General features: G+C 46.0%; 1 protein-coding gene across 11 annotated transcripts in view; it reads left to right on the forward strand.

Moving 5' to 3' along the window:
• The window catches only part of SEMA4D (semaphorin 4D), a 498,348-nt gene that overhangs the window by 98,783 nt on the left and 384,690 nt on the right, over positions 1 to 14,875 (forward strand). The window lies entirely within an intron of this gene.

The raw sequence follows: 14,875 nt of genomic DNA on the forward strand, positions 1-14,875 counted from the left end.
GTCACCAAGCACAGTCTTTCCCGAACCGCTGGCTTGGGCTTACCGATGACAGCGCTTCTGCAATGACGACACTGCTGCCTGCACCACGACCTGTGGACACCGCACGTTCCACCGCCGGCTTCACACCGCAGCCCTGGTCTCACCGATGCCGCTGGATGCCTTCACCGAGCTGCTGCCTGCACCGTGACCTGTGGGCACCGCACGTTGCATTTTCCTGCTTCGCACCGCAACCCAGACGCCATCAACGCCGGTGCATCAGCCCGGAGTTCGATCTGCAAGGCGTGTGACTTCAAGGGCCCGACAACTCCTGCACAGACTCTGGAACTGATACCACGACATCAGCGGCGCCGCTCTCCAAAGCTCACGCAAGGATCACGATGCCCTACAAATCCAAGGTACTGTTTCCGGGTCTTCACAACACCATAGCTGGCCTGCAACGCCACAGCTGGCATAAACTGTTGGTTTTGTTGCTCACAACGCCGTGATAGCCCCAGGTGGAGCTATTGACTTCAAGGAACTGTATTTTTGAGTAAATCTTGCAGAATTCATATTTTTATTACTGTATGTTGGATTTTTATTGTATTTGGTCTTGTTATGAATAGGTAAATATTGTCTATTTTTCTAAAACTCGTGTGGTGTCTTTTTGTAGTGTTTTCACTGCGTTACTGTGTATGTGCAAATGCTTTACACATTGCTTCTGAAATAAGCCTGACTGCTCGTGCCAAGCTACCAAGTGGGTGAGCGGGGGTTATCTGGGCAAGTATCTCCCTTATCCTGACTAGAGTGAGGGTCCCTACATGGGCAGAGTGCAAACAAACTGCCAACTAGAGACCCCATTTCTAACAACGATATTTTGACAAGTTTCTTGAAGTGTCTCTCTAAGACACCATCACTAGCATGACATGGGAAGCGTTTGAAAAGTTCTGGACAATGGAAAAAACAATAAGGATGCCTTTTGCGCAGGTTATAAATTAAAGCACTTGGTAAAGTGCGAAGGAACTACTGTTTCAATTACCAAGCTTGTATCAAACTACGCAACTGAATGGTAAGTTCTAACCTGGGAACACCACCTCCAATTTTGGTGCAGGCTTTATGTTTAACATACTGAAAAAAGAGAGTAGTTAAGCACCGGACTGGCACTCCAGTCACGAAACCAACGCAACCTGCCCTCGTCCGCTTGCGTCTGTGATGATCTAACTTAGAATTGTATTATAGTCCAACAAATACGGCGCAGTCCACACACACTATGAAAATACTTTGTCAATGTAATGCTTGTCAGCTAACAAGAGAACCGCTGTGGCCGCACATGAAAAAGTTACACCTCGGCGTGGATCCATTGCAAAGCATGGTTTTCTCATTTAAAATGAAGAGGAGGAGCAAAGACAAGCTAAATGAAGAGGGTCCCAAGTGCCACAGTATCCAATACTAGTATGTGAACATTGTGCAATTACCTCTTTCAAGGTGCCGGTTACTCGTGTTCTAAATATACTGTAAACATAATTAACAAGCATTGACGGCGTGAAGCGGCCGCTGCAAGAGTCTAAGAGATAGTGGCTGCCATTTTGCAGGAAAACCAGCTCTAACTAAACCAAATAGGCGCAGTGTTGCATGAAATAGAGGCGGGCGAGCCTTGCCATTCAGAGCAAAAGAAATACATAAAGATAAAGCGCAGCTTTGCGCAAAGCCACTAAGCAAAGAAAGTAAACGAACAGCAAAAAGAAGAAAAAAAATAGTTGTGGTTGTTCAAATGAGTTTGTATTGTAGCTGCAAAGCAAACGCTATAAAAGGTCATTATGGTCAGGGAAGTTGGTTCTTCTTGTGAAGGAAAGACAAAGGAAACAATTTGACATAACTGGTGCTTATGCCATGCGCTCCAATACTGCCGATCAAGTTCGCGCTGTATCAAACTTTAAAGCGCCATGAAGCACAAATGGAGAGACCAAATAAAAAAGTAGTTAGCCCACACTAAAGCATATCTGCAATGGTGCAATTGTCCATGTAACGAGGTCAGTCTGCAAGGTGTAACAAAACTGCCTCAAGACGGGACAAACCTGAAGCATTTACTAATGACGACAAGGAATTTTTGCAAGGCAAGCTCAGGAACCAATGAAAGTAATAGGCGTGGTTTTCACAACAGGTTGGGAAAGCAGCGTTTCCGTGCTGCTATGCCTGACCTTAAAAAAAGTGTCAGGGTCCTCTTCAGGAGACCACTTCAGCTTGCACCACCCATCACTGCTGCCAGCACTGTTAATGTCAGTACCAACACTACTACTAAGCAGCACACTCCTACAATAGTGGCAGTTGACTGTTCCAACCCACCAAAGTCTTCGCTTCTCACTAAATTAGACAAACGGCTCCGCCATGTGGCAAAAATTGTAAATTGTAAATTAGCACTTGTATAGCGCACTACTCACCCATTAGGGTCTCAAGGCGCTGTACTCATACCACTATGGAACCCCTCCTGGCTTTTTCCCTGTGAGGCGCCCACTCCTGAGCACCCCCAGGGTGAAGCCAGGCATCTAAGCGCTGTTGGGGCCGTTGTGGAGATTAAGCAAGCTATTGCCCAGAGTTGCAGAGTGGGACCCATGAATTAGATTAGGCACCGAGGCGAGAATTATCTGGTCAAGGGGAATTGAGCCCAAGACCTGCCGAAGCGGGACTTGAACCCTGGTCTTGAGCCAGATCTCTGCTTCAGGGTCTGCCGCTCTAACCATTGAGCCACACTTCTCCACTTGCATTTTAAGGGTATGGGATGGATTCGAACCCCTCTACAAGGGTAGCCTGCTGCACCAAAGGCACTTGACCTTGCCCCTGCGCTACAACTCCTTGGCAGACTGTCATAAGTGCTGGTATTGACCATTAAGTGCTGGTGTTGCACACCGGACACCCCGCCTCAAATTCAGCACTGATGGCAGCATTTCTGGGTTGTGCTCTGAAGGTTTGAGGCCTTTAACAGCTAAGAAACCACATGGTAGGAGACAGCAGTTTTCTCCCTATGCTATCATATACTCCTCATACCCAGTGAGGATTCCTGCCCTCAACTTCATCAGTGTTGTACTCTGGTCTGCCTTCATTCCTGACGAGCATCGACCACTGCTGTTCAACAGGTGCATCAGTAAACAAAAATACCAAATGAAACAATAGTTTCCTCAGTTTTGAGGAAGTATGAGATGGATTGCTGAACGTATCTATAATAATTACTGACTCAGCTATCGGGATAAGTAGAAAATTCTGGGGCTGAGGGCACAGTTGATGTAGTATCGTTTAGTCTGTTTGATGAGAGTGAGAGGAGCATAGAGGTGGGATGTGATTGTTGGCATGTTATTTGTTTGAATATATCTAGAATAATTTTGTTGCAATGAGATTAAGATACTTGGAGCGGTTTGGACGAAGGTACTTGGTGAGGTTTGTTTCTGGAGAAATGTATTCTTGAACTACCAATATCTGTAAACATTTTTAGAGATTTTACAGATATTTTTGTTTACTGATGCACCAGCAGGACCTCCGTGGAGGTGGGCAGGCCACTGAAGGCTCCAGCCAGATGTCTGGCTCAGATCACTTTTAATCACTTTTAATAAATGCCTCTCAAACCAGTGATATAACCTGATGTTCTAAGATGCTATGCTCGCACATGTTAAAGAAAAGCACATTTTTAATGTTGAGGAGATTTTGTCTTATTTTACCTTAGATTCGTTGCTGAATTTACATGGCAAAATAAAGGCGAGCTCATTCCCAGGATCCTAGAGCTAAACCAAACTCTTAGCATTTCCACTTAATTTGTTGGCTCACCCACCGCTAGACCTGGGCCCGTGTGTCTAGTCTGGTCTGTCTCGGGGCCGCCCTCCTCTCTCCTGAACTTTACAAGGCCTTGTAAGATGCACTCTTTTCCAAGTCTCTTTCTGAATGATAACCTAAAAAAGTGAATTTCCCCTTTTAATGTCAAAGATTTCAGAAGTGTTTGTATCAGTCAGGTAACACTATTCCGGACCCCTCTGTGCCATTCTTCGAAGAGGGATTCTCTCCATTACTACCTCCACCTAAGCAAAGACTCTGCAACACACACCCTTCCGGCCCAGATTATCCACTTTACCAGTGCTCTCCCATGTGCCTAATCTCACAGCTGACCTTGCGCCTCAGCCCAATAACCGCCACCATCTACCTCCACTTTCATTATCCCCTAAATGTTGCAGTAATCACAAGGGTTGCTGTTAGGCTAAGATGGAATTTTAATATCCCTTTAGGAAATCACCTGAGGTTATATAAGTAGCATTTCAGACTTAAAACAGAAAACATAGTGAGAACGCACTTTAAAATGTGTAGTACAGTTCCCCGATGACTCGCCTCGTAATTAAAAAAACAAAAACGAAAAAACAAACAAAGGCCATGTTAACAATGAGAACAACTATTTTACACTAATTATGTATTATGGCTACACCCTTGCAGATTCTTACAACGTTAACAAAGGGCCAGGCACTCTAACTTTTATGCCGATCTCTGCCTCACAGCTCTATCTAATAAAGCAGCAGCTGCAGGTTCAGGAAAGGGGCTGCTCTTTAACTTCTTTCTTCTAGTGCTGAAGAGAAATAGGAGGTAGGAAAACAATGTTAGGCTGCCAACACGGGGGCACTTTTTAGTTGGTATGCATGTTCATTGTTTTCCTTTGATGTTATCACTGGGGAGGAACCAGGGTCATGTTTGAGTGGGCCTGACCCACCCGGCCACCCGCTAGAACCGGCCATGCACTGGGTTATTTACTAATGGCCATTTCGTCGGTGCCCTGAATGATTTCCTCTTCTGTTACCTCCGCTCCTAAAGATCTACTATGGTTGCATTCAAGTCTAAATAGGGAATCGGTCGCCCGAAGTCATCAATAGCTGCTTTTACGTGAGACTGTGGAGCAATACATTTATAGAATGATACAAATTCATATATTGCCAGTGGGTTTAATAAGTACTTGACCTTTTCTATTAATAAGGGCTGGCATCTTCCTTGTGGCTTCCAGTTGATGTAGTTGAGGACCCAGCAAGCGTCTAGCCTTTCCACTCATTCATAATGAAGATGTTTTATTTTGAAAAGCTGGGATTCTACTTGAGAGATATAGAACCTATTAAGCTTGAGTCTAGTAGGGACAACACTGGCAAATATCACTGGTGTTGGATGGTTATCATTAACAATCAGTCTCCGTGCTGCCTTCTCGAGCTTTTCTCAGCCACGTGGTTGGTGGTGGGGCTAACGTAGCTATTCAAAGGTTAATTCCAATTAGGTTGTGGTCAGGCACTTTGCTTGGGGGAGTTGGCCTTGTGAGTGAGGTGAAGTGAGAGAAATAATGAATTCTGGAGATGATCAGTCATTATGATGTGTAGAAATTTCCCATCCCTGTAATGCTGCAAATCAGTTAGGCCCGAGCAGTCTAGGAGGAGATCCACGACGATATTCAACTCCGCCCCCACCGAACACACTCTGTTTTGCTAAAAGATATTGGAGCCCTGAAGGTCACTTAAAATGGGTGTGGGTCTCATTAGGACATAAACGTAACCAGCTATCATCACAACGTCATGAAGTTTCAGTTGCAGATGAATATATCTGCCCATATCTTTCCACGTTTTTGTTCTCTGTAGAGGTAAGGATTTACGAATCTAGATGTGGGTTAATGGGGAATGTTGTGTTGTGTCTGCAATAAATGTGGCAATTTGAAGGCATAGTACACCTTCCCCACACAATCTTGTTTCAATTTGTTCGTTTCTGTTGGATTTATACGAATCCTGGAACCGGGCCAGATCCAGGCTTTAGGATCGCAAAAAGATCAATACTTTTCCTCTTGATATAATATGTAAGGCCATTGACATTGAGGAAAACAATGGAGAGGGGGCAGTTAGGCATAACTGAAAAGTGTATACAATGGAGGAGTCTCAAGAACTAGGGTAACCTACTTATCATGGTAAAGGTGACCCAATGTACAAGTGGACCTATGTCATGACCGAGGGCCTCCATATGGGAGGCAGGATGGATCGGCCTTGGGGTCTGTCAGGCAGTGATGTGTTGCTGCTCTTACATGTAGCTAGGCGTTTACATTGGCTAACCATATAGATTGACTTATGATTCAGGAAAGATGTGCAGCGTGTCACAGCTGGAATCTGAACGCTGTGATTCCATAATGTCATAGTTGTGTCACACTGTGTGCGCCCTCTTCACCTGAGAGTCTGTCCAGCCTTGGACACGGAGGGGTGGCACATAGCAGGTTAAATGCAACAAAAATAAAAAAAAATCATCACTTACCCTGGAATCCCCCGAACTCTCCTTGCAGGCTGTGCTCTCCACCCTAAAGGGATCATGCCTAAAACATACAACCAAATTATCTGCTTACCATGAAGGGGCAGGTGGGTAAAGTGCGACTGTCTTATCATATAATCGCATTCTTTCCAAACAATACAAGAGACTTCCAGAGAACCTGGTATGCTAAGGAGGAGGGAGGAGTCTGTTGTCCTAGTCCCCCTATTCACACAGTGTCACATACAGGAGGAAGAGGTTTAAGACTCCAGTCATTGGCAGATTCAGGGCAGTGGTTACCAATAACGTCTTGTCAATTTTTGAATGTCGAACGCGGTTTATCTCTGGGTGTTGTACTCCTCTCAGATCTGTGCTTGCTATTCTGTGCCCAGTGCTGGGATAATTTTGTCCATCAATCAGGAATTTGTAAAGCGCACTACTCACCTGTGAGGGTCTCAAGGCACTGAGGAAGGAGGGGGGGCAAAGGGGGGGCAGATGTTGCTACTGCTCTAACAGCCAGGTCTTGAGAAGTTTCCTGAAGGTAAGGAGGTCTTTGGACTGGCGCAGGTGGGTGGGAAGTGTTCCATGTTTTGGCGGCGAGGTGCGCAAATGATCGTAGTTGTAGTTCTGCAGATGCGTGGGGATGGTTGCGAGATCGGCAGAGCAGAGATGTCGGGTCGGGTTATAGGAGAGCCGTCTGTTGAGGTATTTTGGTCCGGTGTTGTGAAGTGCTTTGTGAGCGTGGGTGAGGAATTTGAATTTGAATGTGATTTGTTGACTGGGAGCCAGTGCAGGTTTCTCAGGTGGTCTATGATGTGGCAGTGGCAGGGGATGTCCAGGATGAGGCATGCAGAGGTGTTCTGGATGCGTTGTAGTCTCTTCTGGAGTTTGGCTGTGGATCCTGCATAGAGGGCATTGCCGTAGTCCAGTTTGCTGCTTACGTGAGCTTGGGTGACTGGTCGTCTGGTTTCGGTAGGTATCCATTTCTAGATCTTTTTGGAGCATGCAGAGGGTGTTGAAGCAGGAGGGAGGGGATGGCATTGACTTGCTGGGTCATGGGTTATGAGGATTCCAAGGTGAATCCTAGGTTGCGTGCGTGGTCAGGAGTCGGAGTGGGTCTGAGTGCCAGGCCACCAGGAGTCATCCCATGCGGAGGGGGTGGAGCCGAAGATGAGGACTTCCGTCTTGTCGGACTTGAGCTTGAGGCAGCTGCTTTTCATCCATTCGGCGATTGCCTTCATTCCTTTGTGGAGGTTGGTCTTGGCGGAGTCCTTGGTGAGGGAGAGGATCAGCTGGGTGTCGTCAGCGTATGAGATGATGTTGAGGTTGTGGGATCAGGTGATGTTAGCGAACAGGACCATGTAGGCGTTGAAGAGGGTCGGGCTGAGGGACAAACCATGCGGTACGCCACAGATGATTTCAGTGGCCTCCGAGCGGAATGGGGCGGAGACAGACTCTCTGGTTCTGCTGGTGAGATAGGAGGTGACCCTGTCCAGGGCTCTGTCGCGAATGCCTGCATTGCTGCGGCGTGACAGTAGGGTGTGGTGGCAGACGGTGTCAAATGCGGCCGAGAGGTCCAGGAGGATGAGGGCTGCGGGTTCCCCATTGTCCAGTATGGTTCTGATCTGGTCAGTGGCAGCGATGAGGGCAGTTTCGGTACTGTGGTTGATGTAGAATCCAGATTGGGAAGGGTCCAAGGGTGCACTTCTCCTCAAGGAAGCAGGTTAGTTGGCTGTTGATAGCGTTCTTGATGACTGGGAGCAATTCCCCCGGGAAGGGGAGCAATGAGATAGGCCGGAAGTTCTTGGGGTCCTTTGGGTCCGCCTTGGGTTTTTTGAGGAGGGTGTTGATCTTGGCGTGTTTCCAGCTCTCCGGGAAGGTGGTGGACTCGAAGGAGCTGTTGATGATCTTGCGTAGTTGGGGTGCAATGATGTGGAGCTTGCTTTGTTGAGGATGTAGTGAGGGCAGGGGTCAGATGGAGAGCCAGAGTGGATGGTGTTCATGATTTCGATGGCCGTTGTTGTTGACTGGGGGTCCAAGAGAGCAGGAGGTTGGTCAGAGGTGAATCTGTGGTGTTGGCGGTTGCCTTTTCTCTCTTGTCCTGCTCTGATGTATTTTGGAAAAAACTTTTCAAATTTGTTGACTTGGTGATCGGATGAGGCCCCGTAGCCATTCATGTTGGGTCTAAAGAGTTCAATGCTCCCGGTCTTCTGGTTCATTGGATTTTGTAGGGCGTCCTTCCATAGTAATTGTGGCCAGCTTTAGGAGGCCATATCAAATATCCCATTCCCTCAGTTGCAATCTGAGTGCCAAGAACCTCTTACAGTTATGGTTGGTTTCTTGTGAAAAGGTGGCTGAAATGTATACCTGTTCATTTTGAAATAGGTATGGACCATGCTTTTTGGCAGAGGTAATCCCCTGACAAGCTTGTTGGTGTTGCGGGAAGATGTATCTTGGGGCAGTCAAATTGTTTGGGAGATGTCTGCTTTATACTCTGTACTGCCTTTGACACTCTAAAGGTAGATCTAACTTAATGTCCAGTAAAGTGCTCGAAAATGTGCCGGGAAAGCATATTTTGCTTGATGTTCTGGTTCTTCCAACATACGTACATTATCTCCCCTGCTGCAGTTTCCCAGATCAGTCACTTCTGTGCAGTTTCAATGTATCTGGGCACCACTCGGAGAGTGTGTCTAGACTTGATTCTACATCTGTTATTCATTTTAGGGTCAATCCTGCGTCGCTTGCGCATGCGTATCACAGCAAGACGCTTTAGGTATTAGAAAAGGGCTCAACGTCACGTCAGTTTTTTTCATTGGTTCGTGGGCTTGCCTGTTAAAATCTGCTTGCTTTCATTAGTCGAAAGCATGCATACGTCATGCTTTTTCCAGTGGCTAGCCCTCCTCGAGCGCATCGACCAAGTACAGAAAACATGTGAGGCTCGCTGTTTTCTGTCCGGCTCGTAGACGACTATTTCTCTATTTTCCTAGCGCGATTTCGCTTGGCAGAAGTCGAGCGCTTTACACAGGTAATTGCACTTTTTCGGGTTACGTACATAAATGCACTTTAGCCAATAGGTGAAAAGTTGGGTTAGGAGTTTACAACGCTATCAGCTCTAACATGAGCAGACATGAGACCCGTTGCATTGCAAATGCTTGTTTCCATTGTGGCCAGTCGAGTATCGAAGTCTGCGATATTATCTGTCTGTAAGGATTGTACTTCCATCGCTGTTTTTGTACATGCAGTGTGAACTGAACCCACGGACAGTTTATTCACTGCTAGCTTCTTAAATAACCTTTCCAATGTGGTTTGTGCACACCCCGGAGATACAGTTTGTGTTGGGGTCTGAGAGGGCAGTCTGAAAGCTGGTGCCTCTGAGAACACCAGATGGTCTGCAGTACAGCACTCCCTCTACGGTAGCCCGGAGAAGCGGCAGGGACACCGGTTTCACTGCATCAGGAAGATGCTGGCCTGGAGCTTCAGCTACGCGCAGCCATCTTGCTTCGGCCTGCTGCTGTTGCATGGTGGTTCTAAACCACATACCACTGCAGCCCAGCGGCTCCGGGGAGTTGGGGGTGAACCCCAACTATGGCATGCAGTTTATATGCAATTCTTCAACTCGGCACAATTTGTCGTCTAAAATGTTGCCTTTTTCCTTTTACATTCTGAACCTGTCTTACAACATACATCGAGCTTATTTTTAATTTTCCATTGCCACCAGCAAGAATTGTACATCTCTAAACTATTTTAACAGAAAATAATTTAATCTCCGGTATTGCTCTTCGTGGAGGATGCAGATCCCCACTTTCAATGTTGATCCCCCTGATCTCTACAAACCAGTAGGTTTAGCACCGTGTGATACAGAGAGCCTCCACTAAATAACGTGAACATTGCTCAGTATTCATAAAGTTATTTGTGTTCTACTGCTTTATATTACTTCGAGCAGCAGCATATTTTCTTTAGATCGTCTTGCTGTTACAGCAGACGGATACTCCAGCTGGTTGAACTTGTGTTATGAGTTACTTCCTTTAGTTGTCTAAAGGCTGACACCCCAATTCCGTCAACCTTACACGATGGTCCTTAATGACAGCAACACTGCAGAATGAATGAACCTCTAATTGGATAGCATAGCGTCATCCAAATGTCTTTAAACACTAGATCTAACATGCGAATAAGAATAGTCTCCTTTTCCCCTCTCACCCATTTTAAATCTAGGGGTGGTGAAGGAGCGCTGCTTTTAGTATCAGCTGATGGCTGGAAACCCACTCAAATCCCTCCAGCACAATTCCATTGGTAGCTGATGTTGTTCCGTTGAGTCTGTTTTCTTAAGTTCACAAACATAAAAGTGGGTAAACTGGGCTTTAGTTGCTGCCTAACGCCTGTGTCGCAGCATTGGAAATGTCAATGTTTGTTTAAAAGAAAATAAATGGCGTCCTCCAGTTTAGGTTAAAAATAATGTATTTACTCCATGCTACTGGCATTGTTTGATGGAGCATGAGCGCACCAAAAAAAAAAACACATCCTAGATTACCTGTTTGCTCAGGCCATGTAGTGCGTGGGCCACGTGATTAATTATGGTGGGCTGGTAACCATGGACTCTGCCACTCTTGCATCATATTGGAGTTGGATGGCAATTGCCCCATTTAATGAAGGCAGAAGGTGATATCTGGTCTCCAGAGAATAGCTGTCCTTGTCTTGTGCTGGCGCTTACCTCCCAAAGCAAACCACCCCATAAGAGGACTGTTATTAGTCTCCTTTGTATCATTGGATAGATAAGACGATTTGAAAGGTGTTTTGTTGATAGTTTAGCATTTTGACCCAATAGTACTCTTTATTTCACATGTGAGCTGGTAGGAAAATGGGTGATGGATTACCAGCACAACTCAAGGTTTGAAGAGTAGAGCAATATTAGCCTGGTTGGTTGTCTGGTGCCCCAAGTGACAATGGCATAACCAGCAGAAGGTGGTACCTTGATGAGAGAACAACCGCCAGCAGTTACCATCACATGAAACTGGTGACAAGCTTAAGTATGGCTACCTTGAAGTGTAAATATCTGAAATATAACGTATTTTTGTATGAGCTCTCGACTAACATTTCTGTGCAAGTGATCAGCCTGTTTTTTGGAAGCAAGCTGGAAAGATTTGCCTTAGAGCCGTGCTCAGTGCCATGGTTGTGTCCAGAGCTTCCCATAGTTGAAAAGCCAAATGGAACATTGAATTAGAAGCATCTTTTTAAAACTGTTGATAAAGGCCGTGCGGGTGCTATTTATTTTGGGGGGGACTGGAAGTACCAGTGAAAAGGAAATACTACAGCTAATGAATGTCTTCTATGTGCCCCGTTTTTTCATAAGGTGGTCATTCTAGAAAAACTATTGAGCGTGACATAACGTAACTTATAGTGTACATGGCTTACATCAAAAAATGTCTAGTAAGTAAAGTCTAGACGTTTGGTTGAATCAGCAAGAAGCAGAATGACTGTCACTCTGAGGTGCATGAGCTAGGATCACTCACTGATCATCGAATGACAAAGTATGGAGCCAGTAGTCTGAGTTGTATTAATGCAGCCCTGTCAAGGAAATTGTTGGCCTCGGCCCTCCACCCCAGGCTATCACTGGGGCTGAGTTAACACTGGCTGGTTGGTTTCTCTTTCACACATGCCCAGATGTTTTTGTTTGCATAGCTTGTGCCACAAGATTTAATTTCCTCAGAGAGGGGACGAGTTGTATTTGTGTAAGGAATGGATTGCGGTTAAAATAACTCTGGTGCATGCAAAAAACATTTTAGAGCGTTTTATCAAGATTGGCAGATGTTCAGTTTGTTCCTCTTGACCATTTCATGTAACTTAAGCTGTTCCCCAGCAAATGTAGAGCTTTGAACAATACTTGCCTGCGTTGAGTTGATGCTACACAGATTTCTCTCTTGCCAAGTATTTTTTTTTTTAACTGTTTACACTCACCCACTCTTGTCCAATAGGCAGCCGTGGAAGAGGGCGGATCAGATATTGTGGAATTGGCAGAGGACTCTGTCAAAGCCGCAGGCGAGGAGAGGCACTGCTCAACAGCAAAACTGACACGAGTGTTGGCCTGCTTAACCTCATTGAATCCCTGCCTCGGATATAGCCCCCTTGCAATATGCTATGACGGCTACCAGTGAGAGATCGCGAATTGCTTAAGGTTACCCTCTTCCAAAAAACGATCCCAGACGTGGAGAAAATCATCAAATATTTTGAGTCTTAGCATGCATTCTCACTGCAGGCAAGTGAAAGAAATTGTCATGTTCTAGGTCAGTAATGAGCAGTCTACTGTCTCTTCACGTCACCACACAGTCACCTACTCAAAGGTTACTACAGCAGCAGCTGTGGTCGAGTCACCAGCGACGGCTTCTGAGGGCCGCACCACAAACGCTTCCTCCCAGTCTGAGACGCTTCAGAGATGCCAAAGGCCTGGTAAATCGAGGGATGGACCCACTGTACCCGGCCTATTCTGGATATCTTCTGTATTGCGGGTGTCCGTGATCAGTGGCAGGACCAGGGATAGACGCCTGAAAGCAGGATTACCCGTACTCCCGATTTCCCCCATAATGCTGAGGAATGGCAAACAAAACGTAGGATGGAAGAGGCGGATATCTGCTGGACTTGGAGGCCTGCAGGGCATCCTAGGTAGCCACTGCCTCGTGGATATAAGCTGCAGGTGCAGATACTGTTTCTGCACACCCGGCCAAGATCATCCGTTTTGGTGCCCTGTATAACGCTGCCGCCCCTTCTTCCGCCAGAGGGAACACAAGCTACAGTGGCTACTTACTGAAGCGACTTTGGCTCATTTTCAACCCTACCTCCTCGAACATGCCTACCAATATTATCCCTAATAGAGAGGCTCTGGACGGGTTTGTTCCGTCTTCAGTGGTCCCAGTGCACAGAAATGTGTGTGGGCTCAGCTTCTATTTTCTGCACGGATGGAAACCTGCAGTGGCACAAAAAGTGAGCGAGACACACACACGAGGCAGTATTGGTTTACTCTAAAGGTGGGTGAAACTGAAATTTTAATTGTGATGGTTATGAAGTTTTGCAAGCGGCATAAACCTGTGGACGAAATATCTTGCAAACCGTTTTGGGGGCAAATATTGTAAGGAGTGTGAAGTTTTGAAGTCTTGGAGAGGTTTGCAGAGGGAATGTTTTGTATTTTCTAAATGTTAAGGAGATGGAAAGTACAAGACTCGTACCCTCCACGGGGATGCTGAATATTCTGTGACCCGTCGCATCTTGAAGTCGAAAATATGGCAGAATCTTAAAGGGAATGAGCATCTCCATTTCTCATTAATCCTTTTAGTCCTGCAGCGATAGTTACTGTATACAGTCGGGATTATTTCGTTTTTCGAAAGTGGGAATTTATTGTGTACTCTAAAATAAACGATGCACTGGGTTCAGTGCTCAGTTTCAGTTTTTTTTTTTTTTTAATTTAGCGTTATCTTCAAATCCCCTGTAGCTAGTTGGTATTGTAGTTCGGCACATTTTGCATTGGTTATTTATGCTATCGTTGTTTTGATCCGGAGATAAGGCCTCCTCAGTGCAGAAAGGATGTGCTTTATTTATTGAAGGCTCTGAAACATTAGTGGCCTGGAAAATGCTGATTCAGTGCACGGGAAAGCTTGTGAGCTCAAAGAACAATGGCTGCTCAGCCCGCAGTCGAGTCCCGGCTTGGAGCGCGCTTTGTTTACGCCATTTGTCGTGGTTGCATTTTCCATCGACTTAGCTTAAAGGAAGAGAAACAACATCATGTAACAGGTACCTTCAGTATTGGACGAACATGCACGGTCTGTATGCGGCTGCGATGTGTTTATCACGGTTCACCGCTCCTGGTAAGAAATGTATTGGGAACAATTACTGTCACCCGCCTCTCTAGCGCTTAGAGACGCTCAATATAGCAGGGGATAGCACCCCGCCCCCATCTGGTGATCCGAATGAGAAACGTATGCAGACTTTTATATCGTAGTCTGGCCTTTTCTGCTTCTTTGTTTATCTACGTTCTTTATCACAGATTTCTAGGTATACTCGCGATTTATTTCATCTAAATTGTGCATGCTCAGGGGTGTAATATGGTGTTCGTCGTCAGTGCGTGTACAAGGAACGTACACTTATTTCCCCGCATCCCTCCAAATAACTGTTGTTTGGTATAGTGCCGTTAGCAGGCGAGTTTTGGCTGAAGCATTGTTGCGGTTGGCTACACACAGCTTCAGCTGTCTGTCCAGACTGCGTTGTAAACACTTGTATGCAGTGTCGCTTTGGGTCAGCCCCTTGTCTGATTGGATAGCCTCCTTGTACATGCTAGCCCCTGCTTCTTCTGATTTGATGCCTTCTTTGGAATATTTCGACATTGCTCTGGTTTTTGATTGGGTGAAATGTATCCTTCCGTCGCTGACACCGGGAGCAACTTTTTTCTGTTTTACTGATTTAACCCTTCATGGAAGTGGATGTTCTGCTCCTTTCTCTTGCTCGGTTTTGAGCTTGCACTCTCTTGCTCACAGACACCCCAAGCTCATTGTCCCCCACCCTGTAGTCATGTCCTGTGGTCTCTCCCCACCTGCCCAACCCCAAAAATGTGAGCTCTTCTGTGACT

This window comes from Pleurodeles waltl, chromosome 1_1 (assembly GCF_031143425.1).
Source record: "Pleurodeles waltl isolate 20211129_DDA chromosome 1_1, aPleWal1.hap1.20221129, whole genome shotgun sequence".
NCBI classification, from domain to species: Eukaryota; Metazoa; Chordata; class Amphibia; order Caudata; family Salamandridae; genus Pleurodeles; species Pleurodeles waltl.